The 21,712-nt window shown below is 44.5% G+C and overlaps 1 protein-coding gene across 1 annotated transcript in view; it reads left to right on the top strand.

Moving 5' to 3' along the window:
• Positions 1-519: 519 nt before the first annotated feature.
• Positions 520-21,712, top strand: part of LOC123761587 (zinc finger protein 84-like) — a 97,188-nt gene continuing 75,995 nt past the window's right edge. Inside the window, exon 1 of the mRNA XM_045747605.2 lies at positions 520-794. The gene's annotated coding sequence lies outside the window, so the exon portion shown is untranslated. The remainder of the gene's footprint in view (positions 795-21,712) is intronic.

Here is a 21,712-nt window from a genome sequence, read left to right as displayed (position 1 = left end):
GGGTACTTTTACACAAAAGACATGTACAGACAGGCACGTGGCTTCTGACTTCGTTTTTATTGATTAATATTACATATTAGGCGCTTACCTATAATAGTTTTTATTATATACAAGTATATCTATCACATAATAAATGTAAAAGGAGTTTATCCAAAAACTGACAAAAGTGTTGTGTTTTGTGCGTTATATCGTGTTTGTGGGCATTCGGGTGTGTTGTGTTTACGCTGGCGGGCGGCGTCCTTACCAAGCCCGATTATGTCTATTACATCACTAAACTTCATTTAATAACTATATGCCTGTTAAGTAGAAAATTTTAATTGTTAATAACATTATATTGTCGTTTTAATATTGAACACGTACACATATGCGAAACGTCCAAAGCTGGTGTCTGGAGTGGTACAAATGTTAGTGTACGATGTTGTCAGTGTACAGAGTGTCTTGTATCTACCGACGTAGCCGCTAAGAAGGTAAACATTCGTAGCTAAGAAGAAAAACCTTCGTAAGTACCTTCGTGAATCTGGCCCCTTCGTAGCAAAGCTACTTACGAAGAAATACATGGAGCTTCGTGAATCTAGGTCAAGAATCTCAGATACAAGCTAGGGAAATTGTGGCTCTCAGTTAAGGTATTCTGGGGAATTCTTGGGATTTTTAAATTTTCCAGCAGTGTGTCCATTGTGAAAGTGGCAACACTGCCGTAGACGTCAACATTGGCTGCGAGCTCTCACAGTCTTGGCCTCATTACCTCACTCATTGAAGACTTCTGCTTATTTACCTACCAACAATTGGTGTGGTAGGTGAGTAAGATTGTTTGTTATTGTTTTGTCTTGAGAACTTTGTAATAGTTCCATAAGAATGAAAATATGCTTTGAATTCTCTCACAATTTCTTCTGTTATTTTCCCTCCGTTCATATATAATTCAAATTCAAATGTTTATTCAGGTAAAAGTACATACATAGATGATGAGTTACAAACATAATGTTGGATTTATAGATAGAGCTAGTACATACAATACCTAAAGCCACTAATACGCATAGAGTTTCGGGCAAGGTGAGGAAAAAAACACTTGGAGTAAAACTTAATAATAATTGAGCTTAAAGTATAAATTGTTGAAGAAATATAAAATAAAAAAGGGGGGGAACAAGGCAGAGAATAGCAATTATACAAGTCGGTCAACAAACAGCAATGATTACAATAGTAAGACATGGGTTGACATTTAGGGGTAAGGTAGGTTATGTGGAGTTTATTAGGTAGTTTTTAATTTTTATCTTAAACTGGTTGAGAGAGGTACAGTCTTTGACATGATTGGGAAGGTCATTCCATATTCTGGGTCCTTTGATTTGTAGAGCACTTCTAGTTTGATTAAGTCGTATTCTTGGGATATCAAATAGGTATTTGTTTTCTGGTCTGGTGCTCATGGGTTCTGTTACAACCTTCTAAGAAGCTTTTAAGGTCATGATTAACATTACAGTTCAGAGTTTTAAATATATAGAATACACATGAGAGGATGTGCAGTGACTTAATATCTAACATATTCAGAGATTTGAGTAGGGGTACCGAGTGATGTCTGGGGCCAGAGTTGGATATTGTCCTAATAGCAGCTTTGTGTTGAGTAATTAGAGGACATAAATGATGTTGGGTAGCAGAACCCCAAGCACAAATACCATAGTTGAGATAAGGATAGATGAGGGAGTAATAGAGTGTCATCAGGGCAGGGCAACGTACAAAATATCTGATCTTAGAAAGAATGCCAACAGTTTTAGAAACTTTTTGCTATATTTAGAATGTGTCCCCTGGAAATTCAGTTTATCATGAGAATACCAAGGAATTTACCATCAACTTTGTTACTAATTTGGATATTGTTTATTCTTAGATTAATTTCATTTGAGGATTCATTACCAAACAAAATATAGAAAGTTTTGTCAATGTTAAGGGTGAGTTTGTTAGCAGTTAGCCAAAGATGGACTTTGTTTAGTTCAGTATTCTCTGTGACATTTACAGCAAGAAGGTCAGGACTGGAGGAAATGAAGGTTGTGTCATCAGCAAATAAGATTGGTTTGAGATGTTGTAAGGCATTTGGAAGGTCATTAATGTAGATGAAAAAGAGGAGAGGGCCAAGTATGTTGCCTTGTGGAACACCAATGTTTATGGGTAGTGTTGGAGAAATTTAATTATTCACAGTAACATACAGGAGCCTGTCAGTAAGGTAAGATTGAAGGTATTGCAGGGAGTGACCTCTGACTCCATAATGATGTAATTTAAGAAGAAGGTTTTGGTGGTTGACAGTGTCAAAAGCCTTCTGTAGGTTCACAAATAACCCAACAGGGAACTCATTTTTATCAAGAGCTGTATGTATCAAGTTAATCTTACTAATCAGTGCATTGTTAGTGCTTTCATTCGGTCTGAAAACCATATTGGCAAGAGCTAAGTATATTGTGCTTGGCTAGATAAGAGTAAAGCTGCTTGTAGATTAACTTTTCAAATAATTTTGACAACGTGACATTTTGACATTTTATTTTTGATATCTCTGAATATGTTAGATATTAAGTCACTGCACATCCTCTCATGTGTATTATATATATATAAAATGCTGAACTGTAATGTCAATCCTGACCTTAAAAGCTTCCTAGAAGGTTGTAACAGAACCCATGAGCACCACACCAGAAACTTGAAAAAAGGGAGCCGGTCGGCCGAGCAGACAGCACACTGGACTTGTGATCCTGTGGTCCTGGGTTCAATCCCATGCGCCGGCGAGAAACAATGGGCAGAGTTTCTTTCACCCTATACCCCTGTTACCTAGCAGTAAAATAGGTACCTGGGTGTTAGTCAGCTGTCACGTCTGCTTCCTGGGGGTGGAGGCCTGGTTGAGGACCGGGCCGCGGGGACACTGAAAAGCCCCAAAATCATCTCAAGATAATCAAGATAACCTCAAGATAATCTCAAGATAAACAAATACCTTTTTGATATTCCAAGAGTACGACTTAATCAAAGTAGAAATGTTCTACAAATCAAGGGACCCAGAATGTGGAATGACCTTCCCAATCATGTTAAAGACTGTACCTCTCCCAACCAGTTCAAGATAAAAACTAAGCACTACCTAATTAACTCCATGTAACCTACCTTAACTCTAAATGTCAACCCATGTCTGCTATTTTAAACACTGCTGTTTGTCGACCAAATGGTATATATTCTATTTTTCTGCCATGTTCCCCCTTTTTTATTATTATATTTTCTCAACACAATTTATACTGTAATCTCAATTAGTATTAAGTTTTAGTCTTAGTGTTATTTCTGCCCAAAACGCTTTGCGTAATAGTGGCTTTAGGCATTGTATGTGCTAGCTGTATCTATAAATCCATCAATGTTTGTATCTCACCTTGTATGTATGTACTTTACCTGAATAAACATTTGAATTTTTCAACATTTGAAGGTTGGTAGAAATGATATAGGTCTGTAATTGTTGACTTCAGTGAGATCACCACATTTAAGGACTGGGGTTACTCTCGCTTTATTTAGAATATCCGGGAACGTTTGGAGTTCAAGTGATTTGTTGAAGAGCAATTCAATGGCAGTAGCTAGAGATCTGGAGGCTTTTTTGTAAATTAGAGATAGTATCTCATCAAGGGCACTTGACTTAGTTTTAAGGGAAAGGATTACCTCATCAACATCAGAGGAGTTAGCAGGAGTTAAGTACCTAACTTCTGTATCCTTCCTGGCTTTCTACAGGATCCTTATTTTACTTCTAATTTGTTACTATTGTATGTGTATTTGCTTTTATTCCTGTGTTTTGCTATAATTACTTTGTTTTTACAGCAGATTTAGTATTTAACTGTTTCTGTAATTGCTTGTCGTATTGTATTGTGACCCCTTTGCATTTCCATGCACTACCTTATTGTTAGAGTTATGTCCATCTTGAAGTGTCATGGAGTTGTGAATGCTGTATGGTAAATACATACTGTAGAGTATTATGCCGTTAGCACTGTTTTGAGTAGTTCTGCTGTATGTTGAGTACTACAATACAGTTTATGAACACTATTGTACACTAAAATTATTGCAACTTTAATTTTAACACTGTTTTGATTTGTCAAGAGACTGGAGTGTTCATTCTGTGACTTTGTTGGACATATCTGCACAATCAAGGAACATCCGTGCACCATGTCGGCTCCAAATGCACTCATTGTGTCGTGATGGCTGACCGGTGGGTGGATGGGCTGACAGGCAGGGATGGAGAGGCTGAAATGTAGGCAGGCAAGCAGGAAGAGGCAGAGACTGAAGCAGGCAGGAAGGGAGGCTGGGATGTAGGCAGGGAGGGAGGGAGGGAAGCAGGCAGGCAGAGCTTGGGAGGGAAGCAGGGAGGCAGGGAGGGAGGGAGGATGGCAGGCATGGAGAGAGGCAGGCACGGAGGGAGACAGGCAGGCAGAGCTTGGGAGGGAGGCAGGCAGGGAGGGAGGCAGGCAGGGAAGGAGGCAGGCAGGCAGGCAGAGCTTGGGAGGAAGGGAGGCAGGCAGGCAGAGCTTGGGAGGGAGGCAGGCAGGCAAAGCTTGGGAGGGAGGCAGATAGGCAGAGCTTGGGAGAGAGGCAGGCAAGCAGAGGCTGGGAAGGAGAGGATGGAGATGGATTGATGGAAGGATGGAGGAATGAATGAATGGATGGATTGAGGGATGAATGGATGATTTGAGGGAGGGAGCGATGGAGGTATGGGTGTTGAGTTGAGGTGAAGCAGTCGAGAGAGTGTGTGTGTGGGCTGTAGAGGAAGGGTGGGAGGGGGGAGGGGTGTCGGTGGTGGTGAAGGGACCAGCTTACTGATAGCCCTAATCACTTGACCCTCCCTTAACTTTTTTTTTAACTTGATTTGTTTCTTAAATTCTAGATGGATGGAGGGAGAAAGGGGGATGGATGGAGACAGGGAGAAAGAGAGAGGGAGGGAGGGAGAGAGGGAAGGAGGAGGGATGGAGAGAGGGAGAAAGGGAGGGAGGGAGGGATGGAGAGAGGGAGGGAGGGAGGGAGGGAGGGAGGGAGGGAGGGAGGGAGGGAGGGAGGGAGGGAGGGAGGGAGGGAGGGAGGGAGGGAGGGAAGGAGGGAAGGAAGGATGGAGAGAGGGAGGGAGGGAGGAAGGGAGAGGAGGGAGGAAGGGATGGATGGAGAGAGGGAGGGAGGGAGGGAGGGAGGGAGGGATGGATGGAGAGAGGGAGGGATAATAAGATGGAGGATAATAAAAGATATAAAAAACTTACTTTAGAACTGATTTATTAATTTTATTATTTCGAGGCCGTAGTCACTGAACTGTAGCGACGAAATCGAACGAAACTTGCATGGTGCTGTGTGTACAAGGATTAGACTCGTCCACTCACTCACGCTAGAGTTGTTCCAATAACATGCAGTAATTTCTCAAAAAGCAGATGTCTATCATATTACAGTATATTTTTGGTTTTATTTAGTTTAGTTTAATTAGGATAATAAAAAGCTATTAAAACAATGGTTTTAGAAATTATTTATTAATATGAAACTTTCAAAGTCATGGGTCACTGAACTATGACGACAGACAAAAGTGAGGTTTACAGTACAGTATTCTCTTATCTATCCACCCTCACTCATCTTGTTTCATCACAGAAAATATCTATAAGGTGATTTTACCACATGTAGCTAGGTAATCACGCTTCAGCCTTTAAATTAATGTACAAAGATACGTGTGTCACAAATCAGCAAACGAAAATCATGGAAACTCAGTCGTTCACTGGTGTGGACCACTCTGGCTGGTGTTTGGTTAATATGCTTTACTTGTTGTGTGGCCCACTTTTGTGATCCAACTTGTCTAAGGAAGGCACTATTTATTGTAATCTGTGATAGAATAAGAAAGTTTTCCACCATTCTGTGAACTCTGTCCCAAAATCATAAGCTTGTGGACCACTTGTGGTCCACATGTGTGGTCCACTTGTGTAGTCCACTTGTGTGATCCAACTTGTCATATGAGAGAATTATTAATTGTAATCTGTGATAGAATGGGAAAGTTTTCCACCAGTCTGTGAACTCTGTCTGGACATCGTAAGCAAATCCAAACATCTCCCGCTTCGGTGAACCATTGTTCGTCGAACCGGGTGAGTAAATCTGGCCTGAAAAGTGTGGGAACTAGCCGGAGATTCGTTGAATCGGGGTACATTGAATCGAGGTTGTACTGTATATTACCGAGATACATTTATCAGCAACAGTGTCATTAGTGATAGAGATGAGTACTGTGAATATACTTTTGCTCAGTTTACAATTAAATCCCTTAAATCCTCCTTGACAGTTGGAACCATCTATAGAATTCCCAATACTAACATAGCTTCATTCTCAGATAACCTAAGGAATCTTATTATAAACAACAATCTCAACAAAAACCACATCATTCTGGGAGAAGACTTCAATATTGACCTGGGTCAACAAAATTGCTCTCAAGTTGACTATTTCCTTAACAGCATGAACTCCTGTATGCTAATCCCCACAATTACCAAACCCACCCGAGTCACTCAAACATCAGCCACTACCTTGGATCACTTATGGACTAACATAACAGCTCCCCTTGTATCTGGTATAATCTACGACAGAACAACTGACCACTATCCTACCTTTCTCATAGCAAACATGGACTTAACACCACCAGAGAGCAAGAAACTTATATTCAGGTTACTCAGTGAATCAGCAATAGGCAACAAATGCACTTCACAATATTAACTCGTAATCAGAATTCAATAATACTCAGATATAAATTCATTAGCTAACCTCTTCCTCTCCAAAACTCTAAGCTTCTACAACACTCATTGTTCCCTCCTCACCAAGCTAGTAACTGACAAAAGAATAAACAATCCATGGCACACAAGTGGCATATTCAAATCAATCAACAAGAAACATGAATATGAAAAAACTTAGGATTGGCCTAGTTACAAAGGAAGTAGTTAAAAGGTACTCATCAATGCATACCAGTATCATAAGAATGGCAAAACTTTCATATTATGAGAATAGATTCAGTGAAGCAAAAGGCAACATGAAAACCACATGGAAAACTATCTCTAGTATACTAGTAACTAAACAACACTCACATAACCAAATAAAACTTTATAAGGATGGCTATACACTGTCAATTGATTTAGAAATGGCAAATGAATTTATTAGCTTCTTTTCATTGGTTGGTGCTAATCTTGCCAGAAAAATCCCACACATATTAACACATATCTCTCAGGCAGCTATCCACACTCTCTTCTCCTTTCACCAGTCAGTCCTGCAGATGTGTCCATCATACACTCAATAAAAACCAAGGCAGGGAACATCAGTGAAATTCCATCCATTGTATACAAGAACGCCTCCCATGTCCTTGCGCCATACATAGCTCTACTATTTAACAAATCCATAGTGTCATACCTTGCCTGATATCCTTAAAAAAGTAAGAGTAATGCCAGTTCAAAACGGAGGCAATCCGGCAGACATAAACAACTATAGACCAATTTCAAACCTACCCATTCTATCAAAAATATTTGAAAAAGTAATCTGCAAACAGCTCTATTCCTACTTCGTAAAATTCGACATATGCAGCACCTGCCAGTTTGGGTTCAGGTCCCAAAAGAGCACCAATGATGCAATCATTAGTCTCCTTGATGTAATTTAATCAGCCCTTGACAAAAATGAGTTTCCGATTGGACTCTTCATTGACCTAAGAAAAGCCTTTGATAACATTAATCACAACTACGTCTTACTTAACCCTTAAACTGCGCATATCATATATATATATATCAGTGACAAAACTGAAACCGCGCACATCATTTATATATGCTTTCGTGTCTAGCGCTATAATTTAAATGCCCCGCCTGGGATAGGGGCAGCTATAGTACAGCCACGACCAATAGTTGCCAGATGCCACCTAGAAAAAAATCCAGGCCAACATTCTTGGGTGTTAGAGCGTCAATAATGAGCAAGCCACCAAGGCTGGCGCACGCAGCACGAGCTCACAGCACCGTTGTTCAGCTTTTGACCACAGCATCGCCTACAAATGCCATAATATACATGATACTGCTATTATTTAGCAATGACAGTATTATAGAAGCCCCCCTGACTGTGATAAAACTGACCAGGATTCTCAAAATAGCAGGATTGTGGTGATCTTTAGCGCTGTGCTCCATGGAGGGAGGAGTAAGGCTGTGGGAATGGGTCCGTCTAATTACCACAAGCTACCACAAGCTACACAAGCTTCATAAAGCTTCCTGGCAATACGTTAGTAATGAATAAATATGATATGTTAGATTAGGCTGACCTAACCTGACCTGACCTGACCTAACCTAACCTAACCTAACCTAACCTAACCTAACCTAACCTTACCTAACCTTACCTAACTTAACAAAACCAAACCAAACCTAACCTAACCGACGCATCCTCATATCGGACATAGACAAGAACACAACCTATAGCACTGTATCATCCTTTGCAGATGACACTTGGATTTTCATGAGAGTTGGCAACATAGAGGACACGGCAAACCTCCAGTCAGATGTAGATCAGGTCTTTCTATGGGCTACAGAAAATAGTATGGTGTTTAACGAGGATAAGTTCCAGCTCATGCGCTACGGAAAAATTGAAAATATAAAAACAGAAACCATGTACAAAACTCAGGCAAATCATAACATATAACGAAAAGGCAATGTAAAGGATCTGGGTGTACTCATGTCGGAAGACCTTACCTTAAAGAACACAATAAAGTAGCCGTCACAACTGCAAGAAAAATGACAGGTTGGATAACAAGAACTTTTCACACTAGAGATGCTATACCGATGATACTTTTCAAAATGCTTGTGCTCTCTAGAGTGGAGTACTGCTGCACAATGACAGCCCTTTCAAAGCTGGAGAAATTGCTGACCTGGAGAGCGTGCAGAGATCCTTTACTGCTAGAATCCACTCAGTAAAACATCTAAATTACTGGGACCGACTAAAGAGCCTTAATCTGTACTCCCTTGAGCGCAGGTGGGAGAGATACATAATAATTTACACGTGGAAAATAATTGAGGGGCTGGTCCCAAACCTGCACACAGAAATAACATCACATGAGACCATAAGACATGGCAGGATGTGCAGAATACCCCCGTTGAAAAGCAGAGGTGCAACAGGTACTCTGAGAGAGAACTCTATCAACATCAGAGGTCCGAGACTGTTCAACACACTTCCACTACATATAAGGGGCATAACTGGCCGACCCCTCACAGTGTTCAAGAGAGAACTGGATAAACACCTCCAAAGGATACCTGATCAACCAGGCTGTGACTCATACGTCAGGCTGCGAGCAGCCGCGTCTAACAGCCTGGTTGATCAGTCCAGCAACCAGGAGGCCTGGTCGACGACCGGACCGCGGGGACACTAAGCCCCGGAAGCACCTCAAGGTAGGTAACCTCAAGGTAACAGTCCGTCTAATTACCACAAGCTACACAAGCTTCAGAAAGCTTCTTGGCAATACGTTAGTAATGAATAAATATGATATATTTACTCATTATAATGTTGGTGCTGAATGTACAACACGAAAAAACATAATTTTATTCTAAAAAATTATCTTTTAATAAAGAAATTAGACGAAAATAAAAAGCTGGTGATGCCAAATCAAGTCGACGATCCAAGTTCGGTTAGGTTAGGTTTGGTTTGGTTAAGTTTGGTTAGGTTAGCCCCCTCCCCGCTCAGCTCGTTGTCGCCGTGTGGGGGCTTAGTGGGCGGCTGCCGGAGTGTGATGCTCCTTGGGACAGTCCTCTGTCCTTTTCTAGCCTTGTGCTCCTGCTGCCGTCCTCTCCAATTCTGCTGGGCATCTTTTCCTTTTCCTTCTGTTTCGTTTTTCTCCCCCCTCTTCTCCTATCTGCTTGCCGTTTCCTGCCGACCTTTTGCTCGTTCTGGTTCTTCCCTTGGACTTCTTCTATTTTGACGCCCGGGTGCTTGAGGAGGCATACTCTTGCACCCGTAGAACTGCAGTACCCGACGTCGAGAGCGAGGGGAACCTTTTATTGTCAGTCCCCACTTCGTCACTGAACCCGATCTCGACGGACTGTCGGTTTCTTAAGGTGGCGTTTGTGGGGCGTATACTCACGACGCACCCCTAGGAGGCCCCGACAAGATCGGCGATAGCTTCTTGTTGGGTGTCCTGCCTCTAATTGTGGCTCCATGGTGGGTGTGGGGGCACATTCGTGAAGTGAATTCTTCTTTCGTCAAGATGATTACCCCTGCTTCGGCTTCTTCTGGTTTACCTTCTCAGGCTCGTGGGGTGGGCGACCAAGCCCCCGAGTCGGTCCGTATTGGAAGACCGGGCTCTGTAGCCTCCGCTGCATTGGGCCCCGACCTTGCTCCTCCTTTGGCCTCTCTGACTCCTTCCTCTGGCTCCCCTCCCTCCCTCTGTGGTTGGGTCGAGCCCCAAGCCCCCAGTGGTGACTACCTCGTCCCCTGGCGCGGCTCCTTCTCTGGTTGTAACTACTGCACCTTTTAACCCCTCTCTCTCTGGGGGTTCTCACCGCCGTCCTCGTCACGGCCGCCCTCGCTCGATTCCTTCCAGTTCTGCTACCTATCAAGCCTTGTTTGGTCCCGCTTCGTGGGCCAAATATTTTGATCTCCTCCCTCTTGATTCTGCGCCTCCTGACGATTTCTCCCTCCATCGACATCTCTTTGATTCCGTGGATGCCTCCATTACTTTCAACCCCACTCGTCTCGGTACACGTGTCGTTGCTGCTCCTTCTCAGGATGCTGCTTCCCGCTTGGCTGCCTTATCCTGCCTTGGCGAGACCCCCGTTCGGGTCTCGAAGAACGCTCAGTTGAATGCCAGTGTTGGCACTATTTTGCTCCCGCCCCATGTTGCGACCGGTGTTCGGGACCTGCGCGACTGCCACGACGATATTCGCCATATCCTCGCTGCCCAGGGCCATTCTATTCTCCAGGTGGACACGTTTACTCGTCCCCCTCGTGGTAGTCGCCGTCAACCCCTCCGGGTTGTGAAGATTACCTTTGATGGTAGGACCCTTCCACCCTCTGTCATTCTTGCTGGTGCCAGGTGCTCTGTCCAGGAGTACATTCCTTCTCCTCGGCTCTGCAACAAGTGCTGGAGGTTTGGGCATGGTGCCCTCCGCTGCTCCGGGACTGTCTCTCTCTGTCCTTTGTGTGGTGGCGAAGGTCACTCTAAGTCGGAGTGCGCTTCTCCCCAGGCTCGTTGCCTCAACTGCGGTGAGGCCCATCCTACCTTCTCCCGTGCGTGTGTCCATTACAAGCTTGAGGCAGCTGTCCTCAACTTGAAGCACCGGGAGCGTTTATCTTTTCCTGAGGCGAGGCGCCAGGTTCGCTGGCTCCCGCCTTATGCTAATATCTCTTATGCTCGCGTGTTGCGCTCTTCCTCTCCTCGTCCTTCCCGCCTTCCTCAGACTCACAACCGTTTCCGGGCCTTGGACCCTGATGCGCCCACTGCCCCCTCCTCTGTCCCTTTGGGTTCTCTCCCGAAGGATCCTCCTCCTGGTCCTCTGTCTGGGGTTCCCCTTCCTTCTACCCGGTCTGTCGTGTCTTCTGTGTCTTCTTCCTTGTCCCCCTCCGATCCTCCTTCCCATCCTCTTCCTCCATCTATGGGCTCTCCCCACCGCCTGTCGGTGCGGGCGGATGTCCATCGCTCTCCTAACGGCCGTCGTGTGTGCTCTCGTTCGGCTTCTCCTGTTGAGACACTGGAATCCGTTGCCCGGTACGTAGTTGCTGGGACACCGGTCTCTTTAAGTCAGAAGCGTAAGCCTGGCTCCTCTCCTTCCTCTTCCCCGGCGGGTAAGAAGGCTTCGCTTTCTTCCTCAGCTCCTCCTTCTGGCTCTGTTGCTCCTTCCCCTCCCGTTTCAGTGCTTGCGCCCCCTGTTCCTGCTATGGAGGTTTCTTTGGCCCCTGCTTCCCTTTCGGTTGCTGCTCTTGCTGGGGTGCGCTCCCCTCTTTCTACTCCCCCTCTTCCTGCTGCTGTCCTTGACTGCTCCTCTCCGTTGTCTCCTCCTCTTCTCCTCCTCCTCCTCCTCCGGACCCTGCCCGCCCACCTCTGATCTGTTCTCCCGTTTCCTTCCCACCGTCTTTGCTCAGTTTACCCATGCCCCCTAACCCTGACTTTGCTGACCCTGATCCCGACCCTGATATTCTTTAACGTGCTCTGTTGCTCTTTCGCCTTTGTTTCTTCCTTGTTCTCTGTTTTTGTCCTTTCTCTTCTCGTCGTTGTCCATTCTTCAATGGAACGTTCGAGGTTATTACGCCAATTTCCTCGAACTCCAACTTCTGATTTCGCGGTTTTCGCCCCTTTGTGTCTGTCTCCAGGAGCCAATGCTTGGTGCTCGTCCTGGTCGTTTTCGTGGCTATTCCTTTCTCTCCCCTCCCCCAGCCATTGCTGGGGCTTCTAATTCTTCTGCTCTCTTGATTCGGGCTGATGTTCCCTTTGTTCCTTTACTTTTTCCTTCGCCTCTCCATTGTTCTGCTGCTCGTATCTTTGTGGGGAAATGGTACACAGTTTGTTCCATTTATCTACCCCCCGAGTGTCCCGCTCTCTCTTCCTGATTTGAAACACCTCCTAGACTCCTTGCCGGAGCCTGTGCTCCTGCTGGGTGACTTCAATTGTCGTCATTCTCTTTGGGGTGACGTTCTGACGAATACCCGGGGTCGCCTCCTTGAGCCGTTTCTCCTCTCTTCTTCCCTGTCTCTTCTGAATTCTGGTGAGCCCACTCATTTGGACTCTCGAACTCGCACCCTTTCTTGTCTTGATCTTTCTCTCTGCTCTTCTTCTCTTTACTTAGATTTCACGTGGCAGGTTCTTGATGACCTCCATGGAAGTGATCATTTCCCCATCCTTGTTTCCTTTTTCTCTTTTCGCCCTTCCCTCTCTTTCCCTAGGTGGCAGTTTGCTAAGGCGGACTGGACCCTATTTTCCCTCAGTGCTACTCTCTCTGACCTCTCCCTTCTGCCCCTCTCTCGCGCTCTCCTCCTTTTTCATGACACTGTCTTCAACGCTGCCCTCCGCTCTATTCCTCGCTCTTCCTCTCGGGGTCCACGGAAGTGCGTTCCCTGGTGGAATGCGGACTGTGCTCGGGCTGTCCGCTGTAAGCGTGCAGCCTGGAAGAGGCACCGCCGTAGGCAGACGACCGATTCTTTTCTTTTCTTTCGGAAAGCGAGTACGGTGGCCCGTAGGGCCATCCGTACTGGCTAAACGTGAATGTTGGGCATCTTATGTCTCAACAATTACGTCCGAAACCCCTCTGGCCCAGATCTGGAAGCGTATCCGCAAGATAGCGGGTAAGTTCGTTCCCGATGTTTCTCCGGTCCTTCACCTCCATGATACTCTTGTGGCGGACCCGTTGCAGGTCGCTTCCGAACTGGGTTCCCACTTTTCTTCTGTTAGCTCTGGTCTTCATCTTCCCCAATCTTTCCTTCTTCGTAAACCTGTCCTTGAGTCTCGTCCTTTAGATTTCTGCACTCATCTTCAGCTTCCCTATAATGATCCCTTCTCTCTCTCTGAACTTCGTTCTGCCCTGGCCCTCTGCGGTTCTACGGCGGCGGGCTCCGATGGTGTTCATTATGAGATGCTTCGCCATCTCCCTCCGAGCACGTCTCAGTATTTACTGAGTCTGTATAATCGGATCTGGGAGTCGTCGTCAGTCCCTGAGGACTGGCTCGATGCCGTTGTCCTCCCTGTTCGCAAACCGGGGTCTCTGGGTACTTCCCCTAAGGACTTTCGCCCTATTGCTCTCACAAGTTGTGTCTGCAAACTCTTTGAACGTATGGTTAACGTTCGTCTGATGTGGTTCCTGGAACACCATCACCTCCTCTCCCCTTCTCAATTTCGTTTCCGCAAGTGCCGCAGCACGACAGATGTCCTGGTGAACTTGGAGGTCTATATTCGTACTGCTTTTGCTGCGAAGACCTCTGTTGTTGCCGTCCTTTTTGACCAAGAAAAGGCTTATGACACCACTTGGCGTTATCATATCCTATCTCAACTTCATTCTTTTGGCCTTCGTGGTCATCTCCCTCTCTTTCTCCGCAGCTTCCTCTCTCGTCGTTCCTTTCGGGTGCGCCTTGGTACCGCTCTCTCTCCCTCTTTTCAGCAATACGAAGGTGTGCCCCAGGGTAGTGTTCTGAGCACTACTCTTTTTCTGGTTGCCCTCAATGGTCTTCTTTCCTCTCTTCCTTCTGGTGTCTTCTCCGCTCTCTATGTCGATGATCTTACCCTTTGTTGTCAGGGTGATGATTCGCCTCTCCTTCAACGCCGGCTTCAACTTGCCATTGATGCCGTGTCGTCTTGGGCCACAGGTCATGGCTTCAAGTTCTCTACTTCTAAGACTTGTGCCATGACTTTTACGCGGAAAACGGGTTGTTCTTCGTCCCTCTTTGTCACTTTATGGTCATCCCCTTGAATACAAAGATTCCGCGAAGCTTTTGGGGTTATTTCTTGACACTCGTTTGTCTTGGTCTCCCCATATCTCTTACCTCCGTGTTGAGTGCTCTAAGGCCCTTACCCTCCTTCGGGTCTTGTCCCATACTTCTTGGGGGGCAGATAGGCGCACTCTCCTTGCTTTACATTCCTCTCTCGTCCTGTCTAAGCTCGATTATGGTTGCCCTGCTTACTCGTCTGCTTCTCCTTCTACTCTTCGCCGTCTTGATGCTTTGCACCATACTGGGTTGCGTCTCAGTTCTGGTGCCTTTCGTTCGACTCCCATCCTTAGCTTGTATGTTGACACTGGCTTCCTGTCTCTCCAGGACCGCCGTGATCGCTACTGTCTTTCGCTATCTTGCGCGGGTCCTTACAACATCCTTCCTCTCGCCTCTGTCGTGCTTTAACTTTTACCCCTCCTGCGGTTCCTGTTCCTCTTCACCACCTCCCTCTTTCTGTCCGGTTATCTCGCCTACAGGATTCTCTTTCCGTTCGTATTTCTGATGTTTCTCCTCGTGTTGTTCCTTCTTTGCCCCCGTGGAGGGTCCCTCTTCCGCGGTTTTGTACATCCTTGACCCGTATCACTAAAGCTTTTACCCCTCCTACGGTTCTCAAACGCCTTTTCCTCGAGCACTTTTCTTCTCACTCCCGCTCCGTTTCTGTCTTCACCGATGGGTCTAAGTCAGCGGACGGTGTTGGCTACTCTGTTGTTTTTCCTGATCGCACTTATATGTGTCGCTTGCCTCCGGAGACTAGCATCTTTACAGCGGAACTTTATGCTATTCTCTATGCTCTTCGTCTCCTGCTTTCTCGTTGTCAGTCTTCCTTTGTGGTTGTTGACTCTCGTAGTGCCCTCATGGCTCTCGGGTCCTTTAATCCGGTTCATCCAGTAGTTGTCGAGATCCAGCATTGGCTGTTTCTCGTTCACAGTAAATTTAAGTCGGTTGAGTTTTGTTGGGTTCCCAGCCATATTGGTGTGTCTTTAAATGAGCGTGCGGATGCTGCTGCCAAGGAAGCTGTCCGCTCTTGTCCCATCTCTCGCAAAGGCATTCCGTATTCCGACTTTTACCCTGTTATCCATTCCTCAGTCCTTACCCGTTGGCAGGCTTCTTGGTTGTCTGTTACTGGTAACAAGCTACGTACTCTTAAATGTTGTGTTTCCTCGTGGCCGTCCTCCTTCCACCGTAACCGGCGGTGGGAAACAGCTCTGGCGAGGTTGCGTATTGGCCATACTCGCTTAACCCATGGTCACTTGATGGAGCGCCGCCCTGCTCCTTATTGTCCTAGTTGCATCGTCCCTCTTACGGTCGTGCATGTCCTTCTTGAATGTCCTGACTTCCAGGACGAGCGTGTGTCTTGCTTTCCGACCGCCCCTCGCGGTCACCTGTCCCTCGATAGAATTCTTGGTGACTCGGATACTTTTGATATCGTTCGCCTTATGCGTTTTTGTTCTCGTATTGGCATCCTTGGTGATATTTAGCGCCCTCTGATTATTTTGCGTACTTGATGGTGCTACATAGCCTTCCCGGTTTGGTGCCTTCTTTTGATAATTACTTACTTACTTACTTGGTTAGGTTAGGTTTGGTTTGGTTAAGTTTGGTTAGGTTAGGTTAGGTTAGGATAGGTTAGGTTAGGATAGGTTAAGTTAGGTTAGGATAGGTTAGGTTAGGTTAGGTTAAGTTAGGCCAGCCTAACCTAATATATCATATTTATTCATTACTAACGTATTGTCAGGAAGCTTTCTGAAGCTTGTGTAGCTTGTGGTAATTAGACGGACCCCAAGGTAAGGTACGCTTGGATCGTTGACTTGATTTGGCATCACCAGCTCTATATTTTTGTCTAATTTCTTTATTAAAAGATACTTTTTCAGAATAAAATGATGTTTTTTCGTGTTGTACATTCAGCACCAACATTATAATGAGTAAATATATCATATTTATTCATTGCTAACGTACTGCCAGGAAGCTTTGTGAAGCTTCTGTAGCTTGTGGTAGCTTGTGGTAATTAGACGGACCGGTGGGAATGAGGGTTGTGGCATCGTCTTCTGACTGTGTGTGGCCACCTTTTATTGATTGCACTCACCATACCAGCTTAGTGGTTCGCTATGGTGAACACAAATGTAAATACTTATATATAACGTGTGTATAGTGTGAGATAACAGCAAGAGGAGTAGGTTAGGAGCTGCCATTTTGGTGAGGGAGATGCGTCGTCTGCACGACTTGTCATGTTGTTTACTGGTGGCCACTATGGTCTTTGGGCACCCATACCAGCTTATTTGTACAGGTATGGTGAATAAAACAGGTAGATACTTGTATATAATGTGTGTATGTAGAGTAATAACACCACAAACAATATTGTTGGAGGAGAAATATTAGTGTGTCTGGCCTTGAGGGCGGCTGTCACCAGCTGACTATAATAATAATAATAATAATAATAAATGTTTATTTAGGTAAGGTACATACATACAAGAGATTTTACAAAGAATGATGGATTTATAGATAGGGCTAGTACATACAATGCGTAAAGCCACTATTATGCAAAGCGTTTCGGGCATGAAAAACTTAAATGACTAAAGCTTAATACTAATTGAGCATAAAGAATAAAATGTGTTGAGAACAAATAAAAATAGAGATAAAAAGGGGGGAACATGGCTGAAAAAGCAGCACAAATACAATTAGGTCGACAAACAGCGTCGTTTAAAAAAAAAAAACAGACATGGGTTGGCAATAGAGGGGTAAGGTAGGTTACAGAGAATTTATTAGGTATAGCTTCGTTTTTATCTTAACCCTTAACATGCTCGGGGTTTAACCCTTAAATAGCGCATAGCTATATACCATTTGACACCCACAGGCGCATACCAAAAAAAAAAAAAAAAAAAAAAAATATTTTTTCTTCCTAACCTGTTAATTTGTGTTCTCTGATCACGGGAAAAATAATAAAAAAATCGTAAGTGGCATATATTGCCCGCTATAGGGCGGGGAAGTGTGTCAAAAATCAGGCGCTGACTGAGCGTGCGTCCCAGGCGGTCTGTTGATCACCAGCTGTCAGGCCAGAGTTTCCACAAAGAGATAATTACCTAATTATTTCAATGTCTCTGAATGATTTTTCGTAGTTTTTTTGGCTGTAATATTATTCAATAGTGTGTAGTGTGATATATTTATATAATAAAATGAGTGAATCATCGCTGTACTCAAAAATATGGTTACCTTACCTTGAGGTTACCTTGAGGTGCTTCCGGGGCTTAGCGTCCCCGCGGCCCGGTCGTCCACCAGGCCTCCTGGTTGCCGGACTGATCAACCAGGCTGTTGGACGCGGCTGCTCGCAGCCTGACGTATGAGTCACAGCCTGGTTGATCAGGTATCCTTTGAAGGTGCTTATCCAGTTCTCTCTTGAACACTGTGAGGGGTCGGCCAGTTATGCCCCTTATGTGTAGTTGAAGCATGTTGAACAGTCTCGGACCTCTGATGTTGATAGAGTTCTCTCTCAGAGTACCATATGGTGTGCATATTGTTGATTCAATTATGTTCATCAAACAGTGAACAAATACTTTGTCGGTTATTACACTATATACACAGGTTATATGTAAGTATCTGCATGTTTTGCTCACCATAACAAACCACTAAGTTCCTATTATGAGTCAAAAAGTAACGAGGAGTGACCGCCGTGTACCAGCCAGTCACTCCCGCCCTCCCTCTAGTCATCTGACTCACCCACATTCTCCACCCACCATACTGTTTTTGCTTTTATATACAGACGTTATATATAAGTATTTACATGTTTTGTTCACCATAACTGTACATCCAAGCTTGTATGGTGAGTAAAGGCAAGAGACGTAGCTACTCACACAGTCAGCTGGTGGCGGCCGCCCTCAAGGCCAGACGCACTAATATTTCTCCTACAACAATACTGTTTGTGGTGTTATTATGCTATATACACACTTTATATATAAATATCTACCTGTTTTATTCACGATACTTGTACAAGTAAACTGGTATGGTGCCCAAAGACCATCGTGGTCATCAGTAAACAACATGATAAGTCCTGCAGACGACGTTCCACCCTCACCAAAATGGCGGCTCCCAACCTCCTACTCTCGCTGTTACCTCACACTATACACACGTTATATATAAGTATTTACATTTGTGTTCACCATAGCGAACCACTAGGCTGGTATGGTGAGTGCAGTCAATAAAAGGTGGCCACACACACTCAAAAGACAACACCACCATCCTCCCTCCCACAGCATTAGTCCTCCCTTCATGGCGCACAGTGCCAAATATCACCACAATCTTGCTATTATCAGAACCCTGGTCAGTTTTATCACAGTCAGGGGTCTTCTGTAATAATATCATCGCTACATAATAGCATGAACAAGTATATTATGGCATTTTTAGGCGATGCTGTGGTCACAAGCTGAACAGCAGTGCTGTGAGCTCATGCTGCGTGCATCAGGCTTGGTAGCTGACTCAATACTGAGGCCAATAACACCCGGGAGTTTGGCCCACGAATTTGTTTAAAAATGGCGTCTGTTTACAAGAGCCCTGTTGAAGGTGTGGTGAACCCCGTGTATCCGCGGGCCGTTTAAATCTTGCGTAGTACTCCAAAGCATCACATGATGCGATGCGCAATTTACTGCAAGTCGGTCAAAGCATCATATGATGCGATGCACAATTGAAGGGTTAATATCCTGTCATCCCCACAGGCGCATGTCATTTTGAAAAAAAAAAAAATTATTTTTTCTTCCTAACCTGTTAATTTGTGTTCACTGATCACGGGAAAAATAATAATAAAATCGTAAGTGGCATATATTGCCCGCTATAGGGCGGGGAAGTCTGGCAAATTATAGGCGCTGACTCAGCGTGCGTCCCAGGCGGTCTGTTGCTCGCAAGCTGTCAGGCCGGAGTTGCCACAAAGAGATAATTACCGAATTATTTCAATGTCTCTGATTGATTTTTCATACTTTTTTTGCTGTAATATTATTCAATAGTGTGTAGTTTGATATATTTATATAATAAAATGAGTGAATCATTGCTGTACTCAAAAATATGGTGTGCATATTGTTGATTCAATTATGTTCATCAATCAGTGAACAAATACTTTGTCGGTTATTACATTATAAGCACAGGTTATATATAAGTATCTGCATGTTTTGTTCACTATAACGAACGACTAAGTAGCTATTATGAGTCAAAAAGTAACGAGGAGTGACCGCCGTTTACCAGCCAGCCACTCCCGCCCTCCCTCCAGTCATCTGACTCACCCACATTCTCCTCCCACAATAATGTTTTTGCTATAATTCACTATATACAGACGTTATATATAAGTATTTACATGTTTTGTTCACCATAACTGTACATCCAAGCTTGTATGGTGAGTAAAGGCAAGAGACGTAGCTACTCACACAGTCAGCTGGTGGCGGCCGCCCTCAAGGCCAGACGCAGTAATATTTCTCCTCCAACAATACTGTGTGGTGTTATTACGCTATATACACACATTATATATAAATATCTACCTGTTTTATTCACCATATTTGTACAAATAAACTGGTATGGTGCCCAAAGACCATCGTGGTAACCAGTAAACAACACCGTCGTCTGCACGGTGGCGTCATGCAGACGACGCCACCGCCCTCACCAAAATAGCAGCTCCAAACCTTCTCTTGCTGTTTATACCCTCTATACACACGTTATATATAAGTATCTACATTTGTGTTCACCATAGCGAACCACTAAGCTGGTATGCTGAGTGCAGTCAATAAAAGGTGGCCAAACACAGTCAAAAGACATCGCCACCACCCTCCCTCCCACAGCATTACTCCTCCCTCCATGGCGCACAGCGCTAAATATCACCACAATCCTGCTATTATCAGAACCCTGGTCAGTTTTATCACAGTCAGGGGTCTTCTGTAATAATATCATCGCTACATAATAGCATGAACAAGTATAATTTGGCATTTTTAGGCGATGCTGTCGTCACAAGCTGAACAGCAGTGCTGTTAGCTCATGCTGCGTGCGGCAGGCTTGGTTGCTCACTCAATACTGAGGCCAATAACACCCGGGAGTTTGGCCCACGATTTTTTTAAAAAATGGTGTCTGTTTACAAGAGCCCTGATGAAGGTGTGGTGAACCCTGTGTATCCGCGGGCTGTTTAAATCTTGCGTAGTTCTCCAACACATCATATGACGTGATGCACAGTTGACTGGAACAACGTCCAGCACGTCATATGACGTGATGCGCACTTTAACCCTTAACATGCTCGGGGTCTAATATCCTGCCATCCCCACAGGCGCATGTCATTTTAAAAAAAAAAAAAAATTATTTTTTCTTTCTAACCTGTTAATTTGTGTTCACTGATCACGGGAAAAATAACAAAAAAATGGTAAGTGGCACATATTGCCCGCTATAGGGCGGGGAAGTCTGGCAAATTATAGGCGCTGACTCAGCGTGCGTCCCAGGCGGTCTGTTGCTCGCAAGCTGTCAGGCCAGAGTTGCCACAAAGAGATAATTACCGAATTATTTCAATGTCTCTGATTGATTTTTCATACTTTTTTTGCTGTAATATTATTCAATAGTGTGTAGTTTGATATATTTATATAATAAAATGAGTGAATCGTTGGTGTACTCAAAAATATGGTGTGCATATTGTTGATTCAATTATGTTCATCAATCAGTGAACAAATACTTTGTCGGTTATTACACTATAAGCACAGGTTATATATAAGTATTTGCATGTTTTGTTCACTATAACGAACCACTAAGTAGCTATTATGAGTCAAAAAGTAATGAGGAGTGACCGCCGTGTACCAGCCAGCCACTCCCGCCCTCCCTCCAGTCATCTGACTCACCCTCATTCTCCTCCCACAATAATGTTTTTGCTATAATTCACTATATACAGACGTTATATATAAGTATCTACATGTTTTGTTCACCATAACTGTACATCTAAGCTTGTATGGTGAGTAAAGGCACAGAGATGTGGCTACTCACACAGTCAGCTGATCGGCGGCCGCCCTCAAGGTCAGACGCACTAATATTTCTCCTCCAACAATACTGTGTGGTGTTATTACGCTATATATCTTATATACAGACGTTATATATAAGTATCTACATGTTTTGTTCACCATAACTGTACATCTAAGCTTGTATGGTGAGTAAAGGCACAGAGATGTGGCTACTCACACAGTCAGCTGATCGGCGGCCGCCCTCAAGGCCAGACGCACTAATATTTCTCCTCCAACAACACTGTGTGGTGTTATTACGCTATATACACACATTATATATAAATATCTACCTGTTTTAT

Source organism: Procambarus clarkii, chromosome 24 (genome assembly GCF_040958095.1).
Source record: "Procambarus clarkii isolate CNS0578487 chromosome 24, FALCON_Pclarkii_2.0, whole genome shotgun sequence".
Taxonomy (NCBI): Eukaryota; Metazoa; Arthropoda; class Malacostraca; order Decapoda; family Cambaridae; genus Procambarus; species Procambarus clarkii.
The sequence above is the reverse complement of the archived record's forward strand: the minus strand, read 5'-3'. Positions and strand labels throughout refer to the sequence as shown.